At 38.9% G+C, this 27,205-nt stretch overlaps 1 protein-coding gene across 5 annotated transcripts in view; it reads left to right on the top strand.

The window, feature by feature from the left end:
* Positions 1-27,205, top strand: part of gpr4 (G protein-coupled receptor 4) — a 67,919-nt gene that overhangs the window by 6,200 nt on the left and 34,514 nt on the right. For 3 of the 5 annotated variants that reach the window (XM_062060648.1, XM_062060644.1, XM_062060645.1), the window contains exon 2: positions 12,789-13,442. The exons of the other annotated variants lie outside the window; for them this stretch is intronic. The gene's annotated coding sequence lies outside the window, so the exon portion shown is untranslated. The remainder of the gene's footprint in view (positions 1-12,788; positions 13,443-27,205) is intronic. 5 annotated transcript variants of the gene reach the window in all.

Here is a 27,205-nt window from a genome sequence, read left to right as displayed (position 1 = left end):
GTTATTTTCAAATTAAAATTATTTATAACTTCTTACCCACAGGGAAAATGTTAAAATTATGGAATATGACAGAGTCAGATGATTGCCGATTTTGTTGTCAGGAGCCTGAATCCACCCTGCATTTGTTTTGGTATTGTCATATTGTGTCTTTGTTTTGGGTGGAAGTTGAAAAAATGTGTTTAAGGATTGGTTTGTTTATGAAGCTTAATGTGGTTTCTGTTATTTTAGGAGAGTTCATTGACAATCATGATTTAGTCAATTTAATTATAGTACTCGGTAAAATGTTTATTTTTAAGGCCAAAAACAGATATTCACTTAGTATTACTTTCTTTAAAACATTTATTCAGTATTTTCTAACTTTAGAAAGTTACATGGTTGAAAACGATAATGATGCCAAAAAACATTAAAAAAAAGATAAGTACTCAAAGGCTTATTTTGAAAGTATAATTATGTTTATAGATTATATGATATCTGTTGTTGTGTTCCCTAATTTGAGTGACCTGGACATAATCTGGACTGTATATAAATGCTTATTTTGAAAATGTAATTTTGTTTATAAATTATATGCAATCTGTTGTGTTCCCTAATTTTTTTCTGTGTACATGAATGAAGGTGTGTGTTGCTGAGTCCGACTCGGACATTATCTGGACTGGGTCTGGTTTAAAAAACCCTTTAAACAAATCTAATTTCATTGACAACCTGGGGCCGTACTTATCAAGCTTCTTAGAATTACTCCTAAGAAGTCTGGTAAGAGTTGACTTAAGAGTAAATAAATTCTTCGCTGAAAGCTGCACTTAAAAGTTAGTTATCAAGCGTCTTACTCACACTTTCAGCGAAGTGTAGGACTGAATCTTAAGTGTCACACTCAGAGCTGAATTACGACATTACTATGTGCCGTAAACGGAATTTTAGGTGACGTCATTTCTGTGTCCATAGAAATGACCAATCACGGAAGGGAATCCGTTGTCTAAGAATAAAGAAATATCTTGGAAATATTTAAGTGGACAATGGGAGTGTATATTTTGACAATAAACTACAAAATAATACAAAACAAACTAGTCCCCGCCGGCACTCACGCTACCGCTCCCTCTCTTCTATCGCCCACACACTCACTGACGTCACTCACCTCACGGCCACACACATACGCTACTGTCATAACATTTTCTTTCCAATTCATTAATTAGGCAACTAATTTGAAACTGGTGTGGGTGGCTCTATATATACTAGCCCGCTGCAGACACATGCAGAAATCAACAAGGAATCAAAAAGTATTAAATCTGTGACAAAAATAATATCCGCTCTGTCTAAACGATACCGTTTGATCAGCTGCTCATCATCAAAAAACAACAACATTGTTCCGTTCCCTGAATGTTCGCGCACGTCTCTCTCGCCTCAGTGCCATCCCCTGCTGGCAACTCCTAACCACTTAAGACACCTCTGAAGGTCTCTTAAATATCGTGGAGAGTAGGAGTGATTCTTAGACTTAAGAACGTTGATAAAAAGCTTTTATTCTTAAGTTTGAGAGTAGGACTAAATTTCGCAAATTCTCAGGACTTAAGTGTAAAATGGCACTCTAAGAAGCTTGATAAGTACGGCCCCTGGTCTGTTGAAGATAAGGCCCTTTTTTAAAAAATAAAATAAGATAAATAAATAAAAAAAAATTTCTTGGATAAAAAAGAAAGTAAAACAATATAAAAATAATTACATAAAAAATAGTAATTAATGAAAATGTTAGTGGACCAGCAGCCTATACAATCATGTGTGCTTCAGGGACTGTGTCCCTTGCAGATGTGTTGTCTATGTTGTGGGAACCAGAATATTGGTAGCAGAAAGAAATAACCCCTTTTGTGTGAGTGGGTGTGGATGAGTGTGCATGGGGGAGGTTGTTTGGGTTGATGCACTGATTGAAAGTGTATCTTGTGTTTTTTCTATGTAGATTTAATTTAAAAAAATAAAAATAATTTTTTTTTTACATTTTTTATTTTTATTTTATTTTTTAGAACAGGCCCACGGGCGACTCATCTGGTCCTTACGGGCGACCTGGTGCCCGCGGGCACCGCGTTGGTGACCCCTGGTATAGTGTATATCAAGCAAACATAACAAGGGGGTGATAAATTAACTATCTTTTTAATAACTAGATCAGTGGTTCTTAACCTTGTTGGACGTACCAAACCCCACCAGTTTCATATGCGCATTCACCGAGCCCTCCTTTTTTTTCAAATTCAAGACAAAGTTATTATATGTTTTTGGTAACACTTTAGTATTGGAACAAAGACTTAATTTAGAGTTTTTTGGACACTAGGGGAACATATTCGAAGTAACAAAGACTTAATTTAGAGTTATTTTGTTAGGGTTAGGGTTTGGGTTAGAGGGTTAGGGCCAGGGTTAGAGGGTTAGGGTTATAATAAGGCCATACCGAATAAGGCATTGATAAGTACTTAATAACGACTAGTTAAGAGCCAATATCTTACTAATTTGCATGTTAATAAGCAACTAATTAATGGTGAATATGTTCCCCATACTAAAGTGTTACCATGTTGTTTTTTACTGGTGCACAAAATGAACCGTGCATGAACATCACCTTGTTCAAACAACAAAACCAACACAGTGCATAAACTCACAACAAATGACACACCTGCAAATCAGTCTGACTTCTGCTGTTGCCGTATCCGTAATACGCCGATAGGGAGAAGTTTTTATTTACACGATGAGTCGGGTGTGTTTTGACCTCCACCGAACCCCTGAGCCCGACTCACCGAACCCCTAGGGTTCGATCGAACCCAGGTTAATAACCACTGAACTAGACGAAGCAATTTCTGTAGAAATTGCGTGTGAATGCTCCAATGCTGAAGCTGAACTGAAATGCTGATGGAATGTAGAATGAATGTAAGAATAGCTCGAATGTAGAAAATGGTTTGAATGTTGACAAAATGATGCTGAACTGAAATGCTAGTGAAGGGAAGGAATGGTTTGAAGGTTAAAATAGTTAAAAGTGGTTTGAAAGGTGAAGAGCAGAAGCTGTACAGAAATGTAGTATACATCTTGAAATGCTAAATGTTGGTACAGCTAGAAGTTTTAGCATATTTTAAAGAGTGTGCAAAGTTATAGAATCCATGATTATTAGCTCTAAATGTATAACATTAGCTAAAATGCTAGTATACAAAATTAACATGTAAACGGGGGAACATTTAGCATACTTCGAAGATGGCGCAAGTCACGAAATCCATGTATATTTGATTAAAAAGTACAAAGTTAGTCTTCCAATGTTCAAAAATTATTATTGGGCATCAAATCTGAACCATTGACCTATTGGAAGATGGGGTTCCCAAAGAATGAATTACTTAATTCTGCTCCCTTGTGGCTGAAATTGGAACTGCAGTCATTAGTCATCATTGCTGTCTCTACTTTTTACTAAACCAGTCTCTTCTATTAAATCAACAAGCCATAGTGTAGTAGTAAGAAATTCTATCAAAATTATTTCTCAATTAAAGGCCTACTGAAACCCACTACTACCGACCATGCAGTCTGATAGTTTATATATCAATGATGAAATCTTAACATTGCAACACATGCCAATACGGCCGGGTTAACTTATAAAGTGCAATTTTAAATTTCCCGCCACACTTCCGGTTGAAAAAGCCTTCGGAGGATGACGTATGCGCGTGACGTAGCCCAGGGAACAGAGGTATGCCTTCCCCATTGAATACAATACAAAAAAGCTCTGTTTTCATTTCATAATTCCACAGTATTCTGGACATCTGTGTTGGTGAATCTTTTGCAATTTGTTTAATGAACAATGGAGGCTGCAAAGAAGAATGTTGTAGGTGGGATCGGTCACGGTGTATAGCGGCTGGCTGTAGCAACACAACAAGGATTACTCACTTGGATAGCAGACGCGCTAGCCGATGCTAACCGGCCACCGCACGGATGATCGGGTGAAGTCCGTCGATCGCTGGAACGCAGGTGAGCACGGGTGTTGATGAGCTGGGCAGATGAGGGCTGGCTGGCGTAGGTGGAGCGCTAATGTTTTTATCATAACTCTGTGAGGTCCGGTTGCTAAGTTGCTAAGTCAGCCTTAGCGTCGTTAGCAACAGCATTGTTAAGCTTTGCCAGGCTGAGATCTATTAACTGTGTAGTTACATGTACATGGTTTATTAGTATTGTTGATCTTCTGTCTATCCTTCCAGTCAGGGATTTATTTATTTTGTTTCTACCTGCATTTGAGACAGATGCTATCACGTTAGCTCATGCTAATTAGCATGAGCTTTGTCGATGTATTGTCGTGGAAATAAAAGGCACTGAATGTCCATTTCGCGTTCTCGACTCTCATTTTCAAGAGGATATAGTATCCGAGGTGGTTTAAAATACAAATCCGTGATCCACAATAGAAAAAGGAGAGAGTGTGGAATCCAATGAGCCAGCTTGTACCTAAGTTATGGTCAGAGCGAAAAAAAAAAAAGTATTTCACTGCATTCTAGTCCGTCACCCTAACGTTCCTCGTCCACGAATCTTTCATCCTCGCTCAAATTAATGGGGTAATGGTCCGAATAGCTCTAGCTGCGTTGAAAACAATAGGAAAATATGAGGGAGTGAACAACTGACAACGTCACGCTACTTCCGGTAGGGGCAAGGTTTTTTTTTATCAGAGACCAAAAGTTGCGAACTTTATCGACGTTGTTCTATACTAAATCCTTTCAGCAAAAATATGGCAATATCGCAAAATGATCAAGTATGACACATAGAATGGATCTGCTATCCCCGTTTAAATAAAAAAAATTCATTTCAGTAGGCCTTTAAAAAACAATTGAATATTTCCAATGTAACTATGTATTCACCAATGTGTCACAATCATGCATTTATTCCATCGGTAACAGACAGAACATTTTTAAACTGGTACTCAAATGGAATTAAATGCATAAAAGACATTTATGTCGAGGACAGTCTTGCGTCATTTGAGCAATTGCGAATCAAATTCAATTTGTCCCAATTCAGTTGGTTTTGCTATTTGCAGGCAAGAACATTTGTTAAAGAAGACATTTCAAAGTCTCAGCTGGTAAATGAAAAACACCCTCTCTTAGAATTACTAAACGTATCACCCGCAAGTAAAAAGCTTATCGCCAAATTTGCCAGCTGCTTCATTATGCCCATGACATCAGCAGACGGTGTTAAAAGAGCATGGGAACAGGAACTAAGAACAACAATACCCAAACAGCAATGGGAACAGACACTCTCAAATTCACAATTGCTCAATTAACAGCAGACATAGGCTCGTGCAGTTTAAAGTGATTCATCGTTTTTATTACTCCAAAGTCTTATTACACAAATGTTGTCCTGATACATCTCCACTTTGTGATAAATGTAAATCTGCTGAAGGATCACTGTCTCATTCGTTTTGGGAATGTCCAAATATTCAATCATTTTGGTCCAGCATTTTCTTTTTTTACTCGAGGGTATATCAGAGAAAACTTGTCCCTGACAGGGATATAATCTTGTTTGGGTGGTCTTCAGAAACACAAAAACTTCCAAAATATATTACAGCTGTGTTGGTTCTCGGGACGATCTTGGCCAAAAGACTCAATTCTCGAAGAGTGGAAAAGCCCATCTGCACCCAACTTCAGGAACTGGTTAAATGAACTTGTGAATGTAATGACTCTTGAAAAAATAAGATTTATAAACTCTACAAATATGAATAAATGGGAACCCTTTACTGACACATATTGAATCATAACTTATAGACATTTAAAGAAAAAAAAAACTGCCATCTTTTTTGTAGTTGTATTCCTTTTTTATTATTATTATTTTTTGTATTGATCCTACACTACTATTGTTTATTTTTTTGTCACTTTTGATATGGTTTTGTCACGGTTTACTTGCTTTTTTATTTTTTTTGTGACTTTTTATTTTGTATTGTTTTGCATCTGATCAAGCCCTGTGACTTCCTTTTTCTTTTTTAAGTGTGAACGGTGGAGAGGTCCTCGGCAGGTGATCCTGTGATCACTTCCTGAGGATCCTTGATGCCGAGGATTATGCATCCATCTTGCTATGGTCTGGATAGCCTGCTGATCCTGAGCCAGAGCGGGATGGATGGATATATATACAATATCTGGGTATTTTTTCTAATAATGTCTATACTGTAAACCTTGAGTTGTTAAAGTTCAAGTGCACCTCTCTCCTCAAGTGTGCATGTGAGTGTGTATGAGTGGATGTGGTGCCTGTATGAAGGCTTTGCGTGAGCAAAGTATGACTGTTAAATGTGATTTTAACTGTAAAATTCAATAAAATATATTTGCAAAAAAAAGTACAAAGTTAGTTTAAATGCTAGCAAAAATGTTTTAGCATGATAATATTCGCATGATAACAGGGGAACAACTACTGTACTTCTAAGATGGCACCAAGTAACGAAATCCATCATTATTTAGTTAAAATGTACAAAATGAGCTAAAATGCTGGCATGAAACGTTATAATGCTAACATTACCATGCACACGGGTGAAAAGCTAAGATACTTTTATGATGGCGCCAAATAACGGAATTCATGAATATAAGGTTAAAGTACGAAATTTGCGAAAATGATAGCATAAAACATTAGCATGGTAAACAAGGGAACAGCAAGCATACTTCTAAGATGGCACCAAGTAACAAAATCTATGATTAATAGGTTTAAAAAGTACAAAATTAGCTAAAGTGCTAGCATGAAACGTTATAATGCTAATATTACCATGCTCACAGGTGAAAAGCTAGGTTACTTTTACGATGGCGCCAAATAACGGAATTCATGAATATAAGGTTCAAGTACGAAATTAGCGAAAATGCTAGCATAAAACATTGGCATGGTAAACAAGGGAACAGCAAGCATACTTCTAAGATGGCACCAAGTAACAAAATATATGATTAATAGGTTTAAAAAGTACAAAATTAGCTAAAGTGCTAGCATGAAACGTTATAATGCTAACATTACCATGCTCACAGGTGAAAAGCTAGGTTACTTTTACGATGGCGCCAAATAACGGAATTCATGAATATAAGGTTCAAGTACGAAATTAGCGAAAATGCTAGCATAAAACATTAGCATGGTAAACAAGGGAATAGCAAGCATACTTCGAAGATGGCACCAAGTAACAAAATCTATGATTAATAGGTTTAAAAAGTACAAAATTAGCTAAAGTGCCAGCATAAAAAGTTTGCGTGCTAACATTAGCAGCATTCACACAACAAGCTAAAACAGCAACTAGCTGAACTGTAGTCCTCCAATGCAGCCACCCTGTCGACACACACACACACACACACACACACACACACACACACACACACACACACACACACACACACACACACACACACACACACACACACACACACTGTCACTAGCCCTGTGGTGCACTCAGTTTGAAATCACAACACTTAACTTGAGCAGCCAGGTTGCTACAATGATTAGGAATAAAACATCAAATCAACTTTAGCTTGTCGTTAATCTTCTTGTCGTGCGGCAGGAGGGAGAAAGTAGCGCCGTACAATGCTGTGGATGGTGGTTCTATTCCTGGATTTTCCCCAACCACACTCATTGCTTTTCCGTTGCTTTCTTGGGTCTCATATCGAGCTAGTAAAACATGTAAAAAGGCTAAATAACCCACAAAGTAATACTGAATTAGCTAACTGCAACAGTATTCTTATCAGTGACGGAGCAGGAAGCAGCTTGGAATACGTTTCATATGAAGTGGCCTCTCATTCATTAATTTACGTACATTTTCATGCACACATTTGGTGTACCAGTTCAACCCTGTCTTCCTATTTTTAAAATTGTATTTGTACAATGAATCAAGGGCCATTATAAAACCAGCCTGGGGCCTCATACTGTGGCTTGTGCAGCCCTTTGAGACACTTGTTATTTAGGGCTATATAAATAAACATTGATTGATTGATAACAGAGGTCCTTAACCTTTTTGACCTCGGGCCCAACTTTTATTACTACAGAGGGGCCCATTGCCCACTCAGATATTAACACTGAATTAGTAATCTTACTCTTGTTTTTAATCATTAAATATATCTAACATACTTGCAGTTTACATCCTTGTCAAATAATATGAAACCATGTGTTAACCACAAAGATTATTATTTTATCAACACATAAACCTTAGGCTTAGGTCAGGCTGATTAGATTAGTGTTCGTAATCTAGCGCCATTACTTTTACTAGTAACGAGTAATCTAATTAATTACTTTACGGTCGGTTACAACGCCGTTAGCGATAGCTTGATGTAATGTGGCATGCTACTTTTGATGTGGTTTTATGTCAACAAGACGGCGTCATAAATGCAGCACGTTCAATGCAGGAAATCAATGTTTCAATCAATCAATGTTTATTTATATAGCCCTAAATCACAAGTGTCTCAAAGAACTGTACAAGCCACAACGACATCCTCGGTACAGAGCCCACATACGGGCAAGGAAAAACTCACCCCAGTGGGACGTCGGTGAATGACTATGAGAAACCTTGGAGAGGACCGCATATGTGGGTAACCCCCCCCTCTAGGGGAGACCGAAAGCAATGGATGTCGAGTGGGTCTGACATAATATTGTGAAAGTCCAGTCCACAGTGGATCCAACACATCAGCGGGAGTCCAGTCCACAACGGGGCCAACAGGAAACCATCCCGAGCGGAGACGGGTCAGCAGCGCAGAGATGTCCCCAACCGATGCACAGGCTAGTGGTCCACCCGGGGTCCCGACTCTGGACAGCCAGCACTTCATCCATGGCCACCGGACCTATGCAACTCCCCCTCGCAAGGGACAGGGGAGAAGAGGAGAGAAGAAAAGAAACGGCAGATCAACTGGTCTAATAAAAAAAGGGGGGTCTATTTAAAGGCTAGATTATACAAATTAGTTTTAAGATGGGACTTAAATGCTTCTACTGAGGTAGCATCTCTAACTGTTACCGGGAGGGCATTCCAGAGTACTGGAGCCCGAATAGAAAACGCTCTATAGCCCGCAGACTTTTTTTTGGCTCTGGGAATCACTAATAAGCCGGAGTTCTTTGAACGCAGATTTCTTGCCGGGACATACGGTACAATACAATCGGCGAGATAGGCTGGAGCTAAACCGTGTAGTATTTTATACGTAAGTAGTAAAACCTTAAAGTCGCATCTTAAGTGCACAGGAAGCCAGTGCAGGTGAGCCAGTATAGGCGTAATATGATCAAACTTTCTTGTTTTTGTCAAAAGCCTTGTAGCCGCATTTTGTATCAACTGTAATCTTTTAATGCTAGACATAGGGAGACCCGAAAATAATACGTTACAGTAATCGAGACGAGACGTAACGAACGCATGAATAATGATCTCAGCGTCGCTAGTGGACAAAATGGAACGAATTTTAGCGATATTACGGAGATGAAAGAAGGCCGTTTTAGTAACACTCTTAATGTGTGACTCAAACGAGAGAGTTGGGTCGAAGATAATACCCAGATTCTTTACCGAGTCGCCTTGTGTAATTGTTTGGTTGTCAAATGTTAAGGTGGTATTATTAAATAGATGTTGGTGTCTAGCAGGACCGATAATCAACATTTCCGTTTTCTTAGCGTTGAGTTGCAAAAAGTTAGCGGACATCCATTGTTTAATTTCATTAAACATAAATATGTTTTTACCCGTGAAAGCTACAAGCAGTAAAATGAACTTGATATCAAATAGGAAGAGGCAACAAATCAATGATTGAAGTGACAAACTTGCCATCCAAACAATACACTGTTTATTGACAAGAATATATGATTGCTATCGAAGCACATTTAATCTCCTAATTACGCCGAGGTAACACAATCCGGTGAAAAGATTCAAAAGAGCTGGCGTTAAAGCCGACAAAGTGCGCTCCTAATGGCTAAAGCTAACAAACACAAGCTCCGTAGAAACCCATGATGACGTCACACGTCACTAGGCAACAGGCCCCGCCTTTTAAAAAGCGCAGACACCGCACACTGTGCTCTTATATTAAACATCTCTCACATGCATATGCCAGATATTTGAATTTTTTTTTTAAAGTAACGTATAAATTACTTTCCCAAGTAATTAATTACATTTATTAAAGAGTAATTCTGTTAGTAATTCAATTACTTTTTTGGTGGAGCAACGAGTACCTATAATTACTTTTTTTCAGAACCCTTCTTACAAAATATACTGGATAAGAGAGGAAAATAAATATACATACAATTATGCGGTGCTAAAATGAACTAAATTACTCATACATATGTTTAACTAAACTGTCAAATAAATGAAAGTGCAAATGAAAATACAGCTTCACCACTTAAATCATAATTTTTGATCTTAAGAAACTTCTCTATGACTTTAGCTTCAGACCACGTTAAACCCAGATTCCGATCTAACAAAGGCCTAACTCATTCTCTTTCTATGCCACATCAATATGGAATGCACTCCCAACAGGTGTAAAAGAAAGTGCATCTCTATCCTCCTTCAAAACCGCACTAAAACAACACCTCCAGGCAACTTCAACCCTTGACTAACACCCTCCCCCCTCCACATCCCACCTCCCCGGATTGTAAATAACCAAATGTAAATAATCAAATGTATTTCTAATGTATATACCGTATTTTTCGGACTATAAGTCGCAGTTTTTTTCATAGTTTGGCTGGGGGTGCGACTTATGTGTGAAATGATTAACATGTTACCGTAAAATATCAAATAACATTATTTAGCTCATTCACGTTAGAGACTAGACCAGGGGTCGGCAACCCGCGGCTCCGGAGCCGCATGCAGCTCCTTGACCACTCTGATGTGGCTCAGCTACATACATGCCGACACCCCCGATTTTCCCAGGAGACTTATGGATGTCAGTGTCTCTCATAGATTACTCCCAGGGAAAAAATAATCCTATTTACAGTCTAATTACTAAATAAAGGGCGTGCCCTAATTGCACTGCAGTAATTGTCCTCTATAGCATTTACATACAGCGTGCCAGTCCAGCCACATGTTGCATGTTGTTATTACTTGCACACACAGGAGACAGCAAAGCATACTTACTCATCAGCCACACAGCTTACACTGACGGTAGCCGTATCAAACAACTTTAACATTGTTACGTTACAAATATGCGCCACACTGTGAACCCACACCAAAAAAGAATGAAAAACACATTTCTGGAGAACATCCCACCGTAACACAACACAACCATTACCCAGAATCCCATGCAGCCCTAACTCTTCCGGTCTACATTATACACCCCCGCTACCACCAAATCCCCCCACACATCAACCCCCCCCTCTCCGTGCGTTGGTTGAGCGGAAGAGTTAGGGCTGCATGGGATTCTGGGTATTGGTACTGTCAGTGTAAGATGTGTGGCTGCTGAGGTAGTACGCCTTGCTGTCACTTACGTGAGCAAGCTGAAATTGCATTCTACATGTGGTCGAGCAGGTACACTGTTAGGGCAGACTGTAGAGGGCGCCAAATGCAGTGTCATCACGCTCTGATATTCGGGAGTCTCCCGGGAAAAATGAGAGGGTTGGCAAGTATAACGCTATCAAGCGCCATTCAAAACTCGCGGGCTGCACTAACATCAAATTTCCACATTAAAGTGCGTGCCGGTGCGTGTGTCGGAGACCCCTGGTTAACATAGCACAAAGCATTTAAGCTTTGTATGCGGTGTTTTTCATTTTAAATTTAAAATTTTTTATTTAAAAACATTTTTTGTGGCTCCCATTACTTTCTTTAATTTGTGAAACTTGCCAAAATGGCTCTTTGAGTGGTAAAGGTTGCCGACCCCTGGACTAGACGTATAAGATTTCATGGGATTTAGCGATTAGGAGTGACAGATTGTTTGGTAAACGTATAGCATGTTCTATATGTTATAGTTATTTGAATGACTCTTACCATAATATGTTACGTTAACATACCAGGCACGTTCTCAGTTGGTTATTTATGCTTCATATAACGTACACTTATTCAGCCTGTTGTTCACTATTCTTTATTTATTTTAAATTGCCTTTCAAATGTCTATTCTTGGTGTTGGGTTTTATCAAATAAAGGTCCCCAAAAAATTTGACTTGTATATGTTTTTTTCCTTCTTTATTATGCATTTTCGGCCGGTGCGACTTATACTCCGTGCGACTTATACTCCGAAAAATACGGTACTTGTTTTTATGCTATCTGAACTCACTATGTTCTCTGCTCGCTGTACATATCCTACCTACACTGTTTCAATGTCCATTTCTCTGATGATGCAATTGTTGATGACTGAAGTGCTGATATCAACCAAACCCTCCTCACCCCACCCCTGGATTGTAAATAAGGTAAATAATTCAATGTATATACTCTGATGATTAACTTGTGTGATGACTGTATTATGATGATAGTATATATTTGTACCATGAATTGATTAACGTAGACCCTGACTTAAACAAGTTAAAAAACTTATTCGGGTGTTACCATTTAGTGGCCAATTGTACGGAATATGTACTGTACTGTGCAATCTACTAATAAAAGTTTCAATCAATCAATCAATCAGACTTCTTGTCTTTGTTTGAAACTGTCATTACTGCCACATGTGGCGGAAAAGTGTATTACAACTCAGTACCGTACGAACCACAGCTGAGAATTAGATATTTTTGCCTGCCCTCTAGGGGGCGCTGGCAGCCCACTTATGTTTAAGAAGCATAGCTGTATAATACATTGTATGAAAAACTTTAACGTCTGATATCCACAATTCGTGTTTGTCAATAATTGATGATGAATGTGTTGTATTGCTGAGCAGCCAGACCCTGCCCTATGTCAATGTATGTTTTATGTCCACTTCTAGGGTTACCATCACTCTCTCCGTCTTTGCCCAAAAAACAAAGACGTCTCCCAAGACGTTGCTTTTGAACATTTTGTTTGAGCGCCAAGTTGGTGCAGAAGTGACAAACACCAAAGTGCACGAGGGCGGAGCAGCGCATCATGTGACAAGCGTGCGACCATTTCAGGACAACGGAACTCCCTGAACTCGAAGCGGCAACATTCTTTCCTACACATCGTTTGGATTAAAGACGTTTGCCTCAAACTTTGACGAAGTGTTGTTTACGACAGGGAAGACACAAGTTGACCTCCCGCTTGACGGAGGAGCTCGCCTCGGTTTACATCCCACCTCACGAGTGTGCTTGTCTTTCCGATAAAGGACACGATGCGACGTGAAGGCTTCTTCTTGCAAAGAGGAGAAGAAGATGGAGGGTGCACACGCTTTGAGAGCACTGAAACAGGAAGCGTGGAGCAGCTGTTTATATATCCCGCCTTCTCCCTCCATCCTCACCCCCGCCGTACCCCTCCCCCGGTCTCAGTGTGCCTCAGCTTGCCGTCGCTGTGGATGTTCGTCAAGCAGATCCCAGCCTCTTCATTCCTGCGAGCACAAAACAACTCTGACTTTTCTGCCTCTGCTGGGATTTAAACTCTTTGTTTGTGTGAGGGCGAGCAACAAACTGTGAGTACAAACATTTTTTTCCTCACCTTTCTTTATTCTCTACTTGTTTATGTACGGTTGTTGTTGTTGTTTCATCACTGTGGCAATGACATGTATGAAACAACAATAACATGGTAGACAGTTAAACAAAACACTTAACTGGCAAGAGATGATCTGTGGAGTTCCCACTCAGTCGCAAATAGATGAATCGTAACACTTCATTTATGTCCAGTCTACACTAATGTATCACAAAATTGGAATTATTGGACTCAGGTTTGCCATTTGTACCTTTTCCCAATCCAAAATGGTGCTAGGATGTTCCCAAAATAGTTCAAGTCAAATGTCAAGGATACAAAAGTAGAACCCTAATTCAACCCAAACCCGTTACTAAACCATTAACCCAAACACAAGACTAAACCTATCCTTACCCCCTAAATCCAACCCAACCCTAAAACTAATCCCCACCCAATCCAACCCCAGATCCACAGCCAACCCTAGATTAAGGGAAAAAACTAAGAAGTGGGGTACAACCAAAATATGAATACGTTTTGGCACTTACCTCAAAGAAAAGTTTTTGTGTCTCAGTTAGTGGGGTGAAAATATGGAACAGCCTGAGTGACGAGCTTGAACACTGTTCAAACTTTTAGCGCTTTAATAAATTGTACGAATCTAGTATTTTTGGTTTGGTATAGTGAGGACCAGGCTTGTTTTGCATGGGACTATGAATGTACTTTAGGATATGTTGAGGCATTGTAAACACATTAATCTGAGTAAATCGAGTTATGTAAATCCAGTGATCTAATGCAGTTAAGAGGAAACTGGATGTTATTAGTTAAAGGAGGTGGGATTAACCATTTTTTGTGTGAAACAATAGTACTATTGTTATTGAGCACTAGATTGTTCTCTAGCTATATGTGTGTATATTATGTGCTACATGTACAATATGGAACTGACTATGACATAATAAATATTTATTCAAACCCTAAATGGACGGCGTGGCGAAGTTGGTAGAGTGGCTGTGCCAGCAATTGGAGTGTTGCTGGTTACTGGGGTTCAATTCCCACCTTCTACCTTCCTAGTCACGTCCGTTGTGTCCTTGGGCAAGACACTTCAACCTTTGCCTCTGATGGCAGCTCCCTCCATCAGTGTGTGAATGTGTCTGGAAATACTGTCAAAGCGCTTTGAGTACCTTGAAGGTAGAAAAGCGCTATACAAGTATAACCCATTTATCATTTATTATTTATAAATGTAACCCTTGAATCCAAATCCAACCCTAAATCTTTCACTAACCCCGAAGTACACACCCAACTGTAATCTTCATTCAAACGCAACCCTAAACCTAATCCCTACCGAACCCTAACCACTAATCCACAGCCAACCTGAAACCTAATACTATGCTATACTTAGGTATAATGATTGATGATAAATTGAACTGGAAATCTCACGTACAAAATATACAACATAAAGTAGCAAGAAACACGTCAATAATGAATAAAGCAAAACATGTTCTAGACCAAAAATCACTTCATATTCTCTACTGCTCACTAGTGTTACCATATCTGAGCTACTGTGCAGAAATATGGGGAAATAATTACAAAAGTACACTTCATTCCTTAACGGTGTTACAAAAAAGATCAGTTAGAATAATACATAATGTTGGATATAGAGAACATACAAATCCTTTATTTATTGAATCAAAGATACTGAAACTCCATGACATTGTGAATTTGCAAACAGCTAAAATTATACACAAAGCAAATTATAACCAAGACTATACAACAATTATTCTCAAAAAAAGAGGAGAAATATAATCTTAGAGAGAAATGTAATTTAAAACATTTGTACGCACGTACAACACTTGGGGCGGCATGGCGTAGTGGGTAGAGCAACCGTGCCAGAAACCTGAGGGTTGCAGGTTCATCCAAAAATCGCTGCGTTTGTGTCCTTGGGCAGGACACTTCACCCTTGCCCCCGGTGCCACTCACACCGGTGAATTGAATGATGAATGATAGGTGGTGGTCGGAGGGGCCGTTGGCGCAAATTGCAGCCACGCTTCCGTCAGTCTACCCCAGGGCAGCTGTGGCTATGAAAGTAACTTACCACCACCAGGTGTGAATGAATGATGGGTTCTACATGTAAAGCGACTTTGGGTACTTAGAAAAGCGCTATATAAATCCCAGGTATTATTATTATTATTATTATTAAGACCTTCAGTATATCAGTATGTGGAATTAAATTATGGAATGGATTAAGCAAAGCAATCAAACAATGTACTAATATGACCCACTTCAAGAAACTCTTCAAACTTAGTGTTTACAAAGTACAAAGAAGAAGAATACTGAATTTATTTAATACATCCATTCTTTCACTCTCAAAATAATCTTACTTATCTCATCATATGAAATGTAACTTACTTCACCAATTATTATTATTTATTTATTTTTATTGTGATTACTTATGGAGTATATTGTGAATAAATTGAGAACAGGAGGTGACCGGGGGTGACCTGATATTCAGCTGGGAATGACTACAACAGTAAATAAACACAAGACATATATATACTCTTATTAGCCACAACACAACCAGGCTTATATTTAATATGCCACAAATTAATCCTGCATAAAAACACCTACGTGTTTGTTATGCTAGCTCCTAGCTCCTCTGCTAGCTCCTAGCTCCATAGAACGCGCCAATACAATTCAAACACCTGATCAACACACACAATCACTCAGCCCAAAAGACAGTTCACCTAACCCAATGTTCATAAAGCTTATATATTTTTAAAAAGTTACGTACGTGACGCGCACATACGGTCAAGCTATCAAATGTTTAGCAGCCAAGGCTGCATACTCACGGTACCTGGTATTCAGCTGGGAATGACTAAAACAGTAAATAAACACAAGACATATATTTACTCTATTAGCCACAACACAACCAGGCTTATATTTAATATGACACAAATTAATCCTGCATAAAAACACCTACGTCTTTGTTATGCTAACTCCTAGCTCCTATGCTAGCTCCTAGCTCCATAGAACACGCCAATACAATTCAAACACCTGATCAACACACACAATCACTCAGCCCAGAAGACCGTTCACCTAACCCAAGGTTCATAAAGCTTATATATTTTAAAAAAGTTACGTACATACGCAAAAAAAAAGTTGCGCACATACGGTCAAGCGATCAAATGTTTAGAAGCCAAAGCTGCATACTCACGGTAGCACGTCTGCGTCTTTGTCATCCAAATCAAAGTAATCCTGGTAAGAGTCTGTGTTGTCCCAGTTCTCTACAGGCGTCTGTGTATCGAAGTCAAAAGTCCTCCTGGTTAGAGTCTCTGTTATCCGAGTTCTTCCATCTTGACTGCGTCTTTCGGGAATGTAAACAAAGACGCGCCGGCTGTGTACTGTTGTTGCTGACTTCGTTCGAAAAATACGTCCGTTTCGCACCGACAACTTTCTTCTTTGCTTGCTCAGCTTCTTTCTCCATAATGCAATGAACATAATTGCAACAGATTCACGAACACGGATGTCCAGAATACTGTGGAATTATGAAATGAAAACAGAGCTTTTTTGTATTGTATTCAATGGGGAAGGCATACCTCTGTTCCCCGGGCTACGTCACGCGCATACGTCATCCTCAGAGGCGTTTCGAACCGGAAGTTTAGCAGCAAATTTAAAATGTCACTTTATAAGTTAACCCGGCCGTATTGGCATGTGTTATAATGTTAAGATTTCATCATTGATATATAAACTATCAGACTGCGTGGTCGGTAGTAGTGGGTTTCAGTAGGCCTTTAATCCAAACTATGATTGTTCCAATTAAGGATTTATGCTGCTGATTCCGATACCGATCATCCATGAGTCAGATCGGCTGATACCAACACAATGCCAATCGCATGTCTTCATTAGACATTTTTGTATTCATGGTGAGTGCTATTGACATTTTAACAATATCAGCACAATATTTACAGTACTTCCTTGTTCCTTAAAACAACAAGTATTACTATAAGTTAACTTATCAAATTTTGTCATGTAAGACCTTTTCTTGGAGTCTTTATGAACTATATATTACTCATATAACCTACTGTAATACAACTTGGTCTCATACAACAAAGAGGGCCGTAAAATTTGCGTTGATACCACCAATTTATGGATTGATCTACCTTCCTACGTGTCGTGTACTGACTGCGTCAATAATGACACACCAACAGTTGTTATATTATCCTTTCTCTAACTCTTATTGATCTACTTGTTAAGTTCCTGTTAATGCCTGCTTACTTTCTGCTGTAATGTGTTTCCATCCACACTTCTTAAACTTTACTAAACACATTTATTGGTGTTTACGATTTAGCTGCTAGCTTAGCCGTTAGCTTAGCTATTAGCATGCCTATTGCTGGCTCGCTCTTTGTTGTGCAGCAAGATTAGCCTCGTCCTAATACTTCCAGAAGATATTTAGGATTACGGCTGGGAGATATGATTGACAACATTATCATGATATATGTTTTTTTTATATTGATCGATATTGATTTTTTATGACCCTTTTAAGCCTGCCAATAAATACAGTAATACAATTTCCAACTTACCAAGGGTGCTGTTTATCAGTGGAGAAGGTGTCTGGTAGCCAGGTGGTAAAATAGTTGCAGTAAATTTGAAGGTTGTTGCACTTTCGAGACACTAGATGGCAGTAGTGTATAAGCTATTTACACTACGCAGAGTAGTTTGAGAAGCTGCTCATTAAAACGACTCATTGGAAGTGTTAGGATGCATTAAAACCCATCCATCCATTCCATCCATCCATTTTCTACCGCTGATCCCTTTCGGGGTCGCGGGGGGTGCTGGAGCCTATCTCAGTTACAATCGGGCGGAAGGCGGGGTACACCCTGGACAAGTCGCCACCTAATCGCAGGGCCATCACAGATAGACAGACAACATTCACGCTCACATTCACACACTAGGGCCAATTTTAGTGTTGCCAATCAACCTATCCCCAGGTGCAATGTCTTTGGAGGTGGGAGGAAGCCGGAGTACCCGGAGGGAACCCATGCAGTCACGGGGAGAACATGCAAACTCCACACAGAAAGATCCAGAGCGCAGGATCGAACCCAGGACCTTCGTATTGTGAGGCAGATGTACTAACCCCTGTTCCACCGTGCTGCCCTGCATTAAAACCAACAAATCTAAAGACACGTTTCTGCTTTTGAGTTGATATATCAAGATATCACAGTTTATCTTCTCACTCCATGCAGAAAATCAACAGCGAGACAGAAAGACGGCACAACCAACCTTTATAGTTGATACTGTTACCTGATTGACTGATAGAGTGTCACTCCCATTGCTCAGTGACACTTCCTGTTTAGCTGAGTGACTTCATGCAACCAATCTTGCTTCATAATTTATTGTTTCTTACAAAAAATTAGGGCTGCAACAACTAATCGATTAAAATCGATTATAAAAATAGTTGCCGATTATTTTGGTCATTGATTCGTTGGATCTATGCAATGCGCATGCGCAGAGGCTAATTATTTTAATTAAAAAAATTTTTTTTTTTAATAAACCTTTATTTATAAACTGCAACATTTACAAAACAGCTGAGAAACAATAATCAAAATAAGTATGGTGCCAGTATGCTGTTTTTTCCCCCAATAAAATACTGGAAAGGATAGAAATGTAGTTTGTCTCTTTTATCCGATTATTAATCGATTCATCGAAGTAATAATCGACAGATTAATCGATTATCAAATTAGTTGCTAGTTGCAGCCCTACAAAAAATTTGAATACATCAAATATTTTATCGAACGCATTTACGTCTACCGCGATATATATTGATATCGTTTTATCGGCCCAGCCCTACTTAAGACACTAAGAAATACAGTTTATTTGCCATATTGAAGGTGATTATTGTTAACTTAAAGGAGCGTCTCCACACTGTGTATGGAGATACATCATTAGCTGCTACCTTGTCAACTGGGGCACATGAAATAAATACATCAGCCAGAGGAGATCAGCGTTTGTGATCAGCTTTGAAAGGCATTAACTGGCAATGGCGATAACGTACTTTTTCAAGGAAATCATTGGATACTTATCGGTGGCCTTATCGGTCCGCACATCCATAATCCAAACACGATCCTAAATCTTAACCCTAACCATAAACTGAGACCTAAACCAAAATCCTAGCACCAAGTGTACGCCAAAAATCTTCACTCTAACCCTAATAGTACTACTAGTTTGTACACACCCAACTTTGGCTTCCTCTACTATCTATAGTATCTATGTGGTATTTGCTGAGGCAGCAGCTACCCGTGTGTGGGTGGAAGAAGATGGTGTGTGCTTGTGTGCAGCGTCATTGTGTTCTGATCGTGTTGATTATGCCAGGGAGCAACATGGTTGTTGAAAGGGAGCGTAGAGGACGCCGTAGTCGGGAGAGTCGCATTAATGAAATGACATCCACTAGACGGATAACTTCCTGCCAAAGAGTCTTTGGGAAGAACGTACGGAAGATGACTTTCTTTTACAAGTTAGAGCTCCGGTGCTGCGCACACGTGATTGACAGTTAAAGCAAGTCGTCTAGGAATCTTCAGCCAGCTGCACAAATGTTTCCTGATGCTGCAAACAATCAACAATGGATCCTCAGTTCCACCTCCCAGAATTCCTGCTTTCCTCATTTCTGGTTATGAAAATCACTCGACCGTCTTCTGCTCATCTTTGTCCTCAACAGCCGTTGTCTTCTTCTTTCTGTCATCCCTTCTCATGAGGACTTTCTCTTAACAAAAACACACTTGTTGGAATATCATATGATGAATAAAGATCTGGGTCTGTATGTGGACCATGAGACTTGCTGAGGGGGTTAAGGTAACAGGACTGGGTAAGAGCCCTCTCTAAAAACAAGCTAAATCTGTAATTTTCTTTATTAAACAAAACAAAGTATAGTTGGGATAAGCAGTGCCTCCAAGAATTTGCAATGTTGCAATTTGCAAATTGAACAATACCAGAGAAATTTGTGCGGCTTCGCAACTTTGTCCAATGCCCACATTTTGGACAATCAGCCTCATTTTTGCCAATAAATTTGTCTCTGACCGGCACCCCAACACGCTGACTTACCCCACTGTATGTTTCCTGTGTAGGCGAAGCAGGAACAACATTGTGTAACTAGGGTTCGGTTCATTTTTGGTACAGTAAGAAAACAACAAAATATAAATTTTTGGGTTATTTATTTACTAAATGGGCAACATCTTCCACCAAAAATATTTTTCTTAGTGGAATATTTGATGTGAAGTAATCGGAACCTTGGGTAGGTCAATAATTCATAATAACATTGATTTTCATTCAATATTATGTTTTGAGCAATGACAGTTTGAAAGAAAAAAAACAGCTTTGTTTTATTAGTCAACATTGCAACTTTTTCTAAATTACATTTAACCTTTAAGCTTTTTTATTTCACTTTTGTTATGTTTTTGTTTATTTTAATAGTATTTTTAGAATGTGCCGTGGGCCTTTAAAACATTAGCTGTGGGCCGCAAATGGCCTCCGGGGCACACTTTTGTCACCCCTGCTATAGATAATAAAAAATTAAATCTGATAAATCTATGGATAAAAAGCAGAGCCTGGCGACGTATGCGCGTTTATCATAACTCTCTCGCTCTCTCTGTCGCTGCCCCTCCCTCACCAATTTGTTTTGTTTTTAACCCCTTCTTAACCCTGAACGTACATTAAAAATACACGCAACCCTAACTCAAAATGCCGGACATTTGAGGCATTTAAGAAACTCCGCCCTGACAGCTCCTCAAAAGAGGACATGTCCGGTGAAAAGAGGACGTATGGTCAATCTATCGTAGCCCGTAAGCTGCTAGCATGCCGTGTGTTGTGCCTCGGTGTGCATTGTTTACACAGCGTGCGTTACGCTACTTAATATGTCCGTGTGGAAACTCGTTCGGTACACCTGTGAACCGAACCGGAACCCCTGTACCGAAACGGTTCAATACAAATACACGTACCGTCACACCCCTAGCTGCGACCCATACGGACCCAAACTGAGAAACAGATATTTTTTGGTGGACCTCTTGGGGCGCTCGCAGCCTAACAATGGGCAAGGAAAAATTGCTGTAGAGGACGCTGGTTCTTTGGTATATACAATTAAGACTAATAGTGAAGGGAGACGTCTGGTCCTGAGCTTTCTGGAAACGTGGGCCGCCAAAAATGTAGTTGAATATTCCTAAGCTAATGGCATCATATCAACACTTTACGGCGTCACAAAAGTGCAAAGAAGACGCGTCATGGAACCGGTGGCATGGGTGTCGACCCTCATCAGCTGTTCTTAATCACCATCATTATTGAACCGCAGCAGATCCTAAGTGCACCTCATCACTTGTCCTCTGAGGACAACATCTACTCTACATCTTCCATGTCTACATCTCCGCAGCTCAGTTCTCAGCTCTTGTCTCAAACCAAACATCTGATTGCTCTCTGTGTGTACTACAAACCAACTCTCTTCTACAACTTTGAGGAATCAAGTCAATGAGTGGAAGTATCTTCCGTTTTTAAAGGATCCAGTGTGGGACACACGGACAAAGACGCAGACCGGCTGACTTCCGGTAGAATAGTCAACATTTTCATGCCTTTATCTTATCTCGGAGACGTGACGTAGACGTTGTTCTTGCTGACATCCACTCACACTCTGTGTCGAGCTTCCATTAAATGTTGAACGTGTCGTCTTTCTTCCTCGTTTGTCATCATTTGATGTTTGAGTTTACTTCAGGTTTGCCGCGTGTGTTCCTGGTCGTCCTACAAGGTTTTCAAATGAAGGATTGTTTAAAAAAAGAAGGCTGCAGATAAATTTAGCAAAAAGCTCTTAGCGGACCGCAGACTTTCGTCTGGCTTCAAAGTCGCGGCTAAGGTTTCACAAACAGTTTTCTGGAAGTCCCTTTCTATGAAGGAATCTGACCATCTAATGCTAGGGCACATTTGATCCTTTCTTATGTTTTATCTTCACTATTAGAAAGTATGAGCCATTCTACTAAATATGCCCTCTATCCCCAGGAAACAAAATGTATACATGCAGGATAAACTTATCTGTAAAAAAAAACATTTTTATGACGCAAATTGTCTTTCACATTGATCTGATTGCATGTTTAACATAATTTCAGAGATTATTTTGAACTACCAACACTGGAAGAATAGCATTTTCTGCATGTAAATTTGATTTTACGATATAATAATTCCAATATTTCAGAAATGATATATTTTTTATATGTTTGTATTACTCCTCCTTCAGTTCCTCCAAGATTTTGCATTGTTTTTGTGATTGTGGCGGCCTGAATTCCTGAATTCAGGGCAGCTTTTTCAAAAAATATTATTAAACCAAATGAGGATTCACAACCTTATCTTTTTTGAAGCTGAAAATGCAGCAGATGAACTATTGCGTGTAGAAGCATGCACAAACAGAGGGTGAAACGTTGGAGCAGACGGAAGCCGACACAGTGAGGTCAGCGAGACTGGCTGGTATAAATGTGGAACATGAAGCCAAACACATATGGCGTGCTTACCCAAAGTCAACTTGAAAAAAAACATTCCCGGCCAGCTGGAACATACGAGTAAGTCACTATATTATTGATCATGATACATGCAGCACACCGTGCCTCTTATTACAACTACATACACTGTCGAGCTAGCTGTGTACAAACAAAACATGAAATGTGGGTTAATACTTACAGACACTGAGATATGATCATGTTTTTTCAGTCAGTACAGATTGGTGTTCCATCGCAGTGTTGTGCATTACAAACTCAAAAGTGATTCAGCCGCTGACGCCAAAGATAGCTTATCTCTTGCCGTAGCTAGCTTACTATTAATGCTGTAGCATGTCGTCCAAAGACAATATGTTACTATGCTAGATAAACAGTTCCTCTGTTCGCTACAGCCTGGTTATTATACAAGTTTACAGAAAGGAAATGAAGTATTGTTGGCTATTTTTGGATGCATTTTCAAATGTATTTAGAGGCAGAATGTATTGTTCCTATTAGCTGCATTGCTAGCCACCAAGGACGAGCCAATTTTTACAAATTAGAATGCAAAAAATACCCCCCAAAAAATGTGTCTTTACTTATTTGGATTGTGAACGATAGGCAAAATTCCAAAAAAGTGCAATTCCCCTTTAAGCGCAAAAATTATGACGAAAGTGAAGCTGTATTTTGTTTTGCACTTAAATTTTTTCTTGACAGTTTAGTTAAGAAACCTATTCATTATCAATGTAGTTTATTTTAGCAAAGCATGATTGTATGTAAATGTATTTCTCATCAGTTATTTAGGAGTCCCATCTTATGCAGTGGGCAGGGGTTAGTGCATGTGCCTCACAATACAAAGGTTCTGGGTTCGATCTTTCTGTGTGCTGTTTGCATGTTCTCCCCGTGACTGCGTGGGTTCCCTCCGGGTACTCCGGCTTCCTCCCACCTCCAAAGACATGCACCTGGGGATAGGTTGATTGGCAACACTAAAATGGTCCCTAGTGTGTGAATGTGAGTGTGAACGTTGTCTGTCTATCTGTGTTTGCGCTGCGATGAGGTGGGCGACTTGCGACCCCGAAAGGGACAAGCAGTAGAAAATGGATGGATGGATCTTATGCAGTATATCTCTTTGACCTGACCTAAGCCATAATCTTTGTGATTAACACATGGTTTAATATCATTTACCACGGTTGTAAACCGTAAGTAGGTTAGATATGATTATTGAATTTCATTCAAATTAAGAGTAACTTAAAAGTAATTGCTAATTCATTGTTAACATTTGAGTGGGCCCGGTGCCCCTCTGTAGTTGAAAAGTTGGGCCCTGAGGTTAAAAAGGTTAAGAACCCCTGCTCCACAGAACACATTTGATTTTGGTCTATTCATTTTATCAGTTACAGGAGCCCCGTGCTGTTTTTAAGGACCTTCTGCAAGAGATTATTTTTATGACAGCTGGAATTTTTTTTTAGAATCTGCTGTAAAAATGTGAGTCTTAAAAAAGTTTTTTATGAACTAATTGAATAGCCCAAATGATGAAAAAATGAGGACCTAAAATCTTGGTTCGTACGTGTGCTTAAAAACCTTGAAAATGCTTGGATATTAATGTTGTGTTTTCAAGGTTTGAAAAATGCTTGAATTTTGGGTGAAGTGCTTGGAAATGCTTGGAAATGTTCATCTTATTTCTCGGCAGTCTGACTCAATAGGCTAATTATAAAATGAAAAAAAATCAAATAAGTTTCCTTAAAAATGAAAGCTACACGCTTGATCTGTTGGCTTTGCACGAGCCCTTACATTAGGTTGTTGTCACACCTCTATGTCGCCCCCAAGAAGACAGTGGTGCATCGGTCTATCATGCCGGGAGGTTGACGTTTTAATGAACATTGGATGGAAAATGACAAATACAAACTTTGGATAAAACGTGGACCAAATCCACTTGTAGCCTGCTGCAAAGTATGCAAAAAGGAAATCCAGCTTTTCGCAATGGGAGAGTCGGCTCTCTCGAGTCATATGAAAGGTAAGCCACAGCGATTACAAGTTAACTAATATTAGCTAAAGTTTTGTTTTCTAACCTTTTCTAACAGTGAGATCAGCGCTAGATGACATGTTAATTACGGACAGTTATTACCAGCTAAGAAAGGAAAAAAGCGAGCGTTTGTCAATGATCAATTATAATGTTAAGAACTTTTCTCAACTAAAAATATACACTACCGTTCAAAAGTTTGGGGTCACATTGAAATGTCCTTATTTTTGAAGGAAAAGCACTGTACTTTTCAATGAAGATAACTTTAAACTAGTCTTAACTTCAAAGAAATACACTCTATACATTGCTAACGTGGTAAATGACTATTCTAGCTGCAAATGTCTGGTTTTTGGGGCAATATCTACATAGGTGTATAGAGGCCCATTTCCAGCAACTATCACTCCAGTGTTCTAATGGTACAATGTGTTTGCTCATTGGCTCAGAAGGCTAATTGATGATTAGAAAACCCTTGTGCAATCATGTTCACACATCTGAAAACAGTTTAGCTCGTTACAGAAGCTACAAAACTGACCTTCCTTTGAGCAGATTGAGTTTCTGGAGCATCACATTTGTGGGGTCAATTAAACGCTCAAAATGGCCAGAAAAAGAGAACTTTCATCTGAAACTCGACAGTATTCTTGTTCTTAGAAATGAAGGCTATTCCACAAAATTGTTTGGGTTACACCCCAAACTTTTGAACGGTAGTGTAAGTTCAGCTGACGTTGGCGCATACTATGCCTAAGGTAAACACTGAGTGCCATGGCTAGCCTACAGTTGCAAGGTTGTGAATGACTAAATTATAGAAAATAAGTTGACATTTATATTTTCATGTTTAGTCGTCTGATTTTATTTTCATTGGTAACATTTAGATGGAATTAAAACCATAAAAAAACTAAAGAGAGAGAAATGCATTAAAAACAGAAGTTTGTAGCCTAAATATTTGAACAGTAGGCTTAGGTCCAGCTGATTAAATATATTTTCAGTAGCCTATCTTATTGATAGGTTTCTTAAAGGTAAACAATTTTAAAAATGCCCCTTGTTTTTTATGTTGGGAAAAAAGCATCAAGATCTACTGTAATGTTTGTAATGTATAATTTGTAACGTTTTTCAATACTTAAAGCTGAGTTAATATGAATGATTTTGTAGTTTCTACACAACATGGTTCTATGCATTTCTTGCTCTATTATTTTCGTTGTTTACTTAACTTGTCTGGCTACCTCAGTGACAGCAAAAACGGTTAACTTTTGTCTTTTTGTTAATTTGTTATCATAGCCACAGTTATAAGACTAGATGTGCTTAATGAAAGGTGACTGAGGTGTTGTGAAACAAACAAAATATTTTCCTTTAATTTATTATCCTTATGTTAATGTGGAACAGTTTTGCTAATAAATGAGTGAAATTGACATTTTGTGGGTGTGTGTGTTTACATTATGCAGTTTACAACCACAAATACGGTGTGAATCAATCCGTGCTGTTCTATGTCATTGAGTGCTGTAAGTAAGAAAAAGAACAATACATTTGAAAAACAACACAAATTGAGACACATTTTCAAACACCAATGACATTGAATAGTCTACAGCAGGGGTCCCCAAACTACGGCCCGCGGGCCGAATCCGGCCCACCAGCGTCCAAAATCAGGCCCGCGTGAAGTCCCAAGTATTAAAAAAAATAATAATAATAATATATATATTTTTTCTGTCCTTTCTTGTCCACTTTGTACCGCTTGCTACTCACGGTGTCTCCTAGCCGCTCAGGCAAATCATATTGTCTAAAAAGGCATTTTCTCATCGATAACGTGACATCATCGCGCACGCGGAAAGTGCGCTATATATATCTAATGTATGTATATATATATATATATATATTAGGGGTGTGGGAAAAAATCGATTCAAATTCGAATCGCGATTCTCACGTTGTGCGATTCAGAATCGATTCTCATTTTTAAAAAATCTATTTTTTTAATTAATTTTTTTTAATTTTAATTTTTATTTTTATTTTTTTAAATTAATCAATCCAACAAAACAATACACAGCAATACTATAACAATGCAATCCAATTCCAAAACCAAACCTGACCCAGCAACACTCAGAACTGCAAAAAACAGAGCAATTGAGAGGAGACACAAACACGACACAGAACAAACCAAAAGTAGTGAAACAAAAATGAATATTATCAACAACAGTATCAATATCAGTTACAATTTTAACATAGCAGTGATTAAAAATCCCTCATTGACATTATCATTAGACATTTATAAAATAAAAAAAA

This window comes from Entelurus aequoreus, linkage group LG10 (genome assembly GCF_033978785.1).
Source record: "Entelurus aequoreus isolate RoL-2023_Sb linkage group LG10, RoL_Eaeq_v1.1, whole genome shotgun sequence".
Lineage (NCBI taxonomy): Eukaryota > Metazoa > Chordata > Actinopteri > Syngnathiformes > Syngnathidae > Entelurus > Entelurus aequoreus.
Note: the sequence above shows the minus strand (reverse complement) of the source record. Positions and strands in the feature narration are given on the sequence as shown.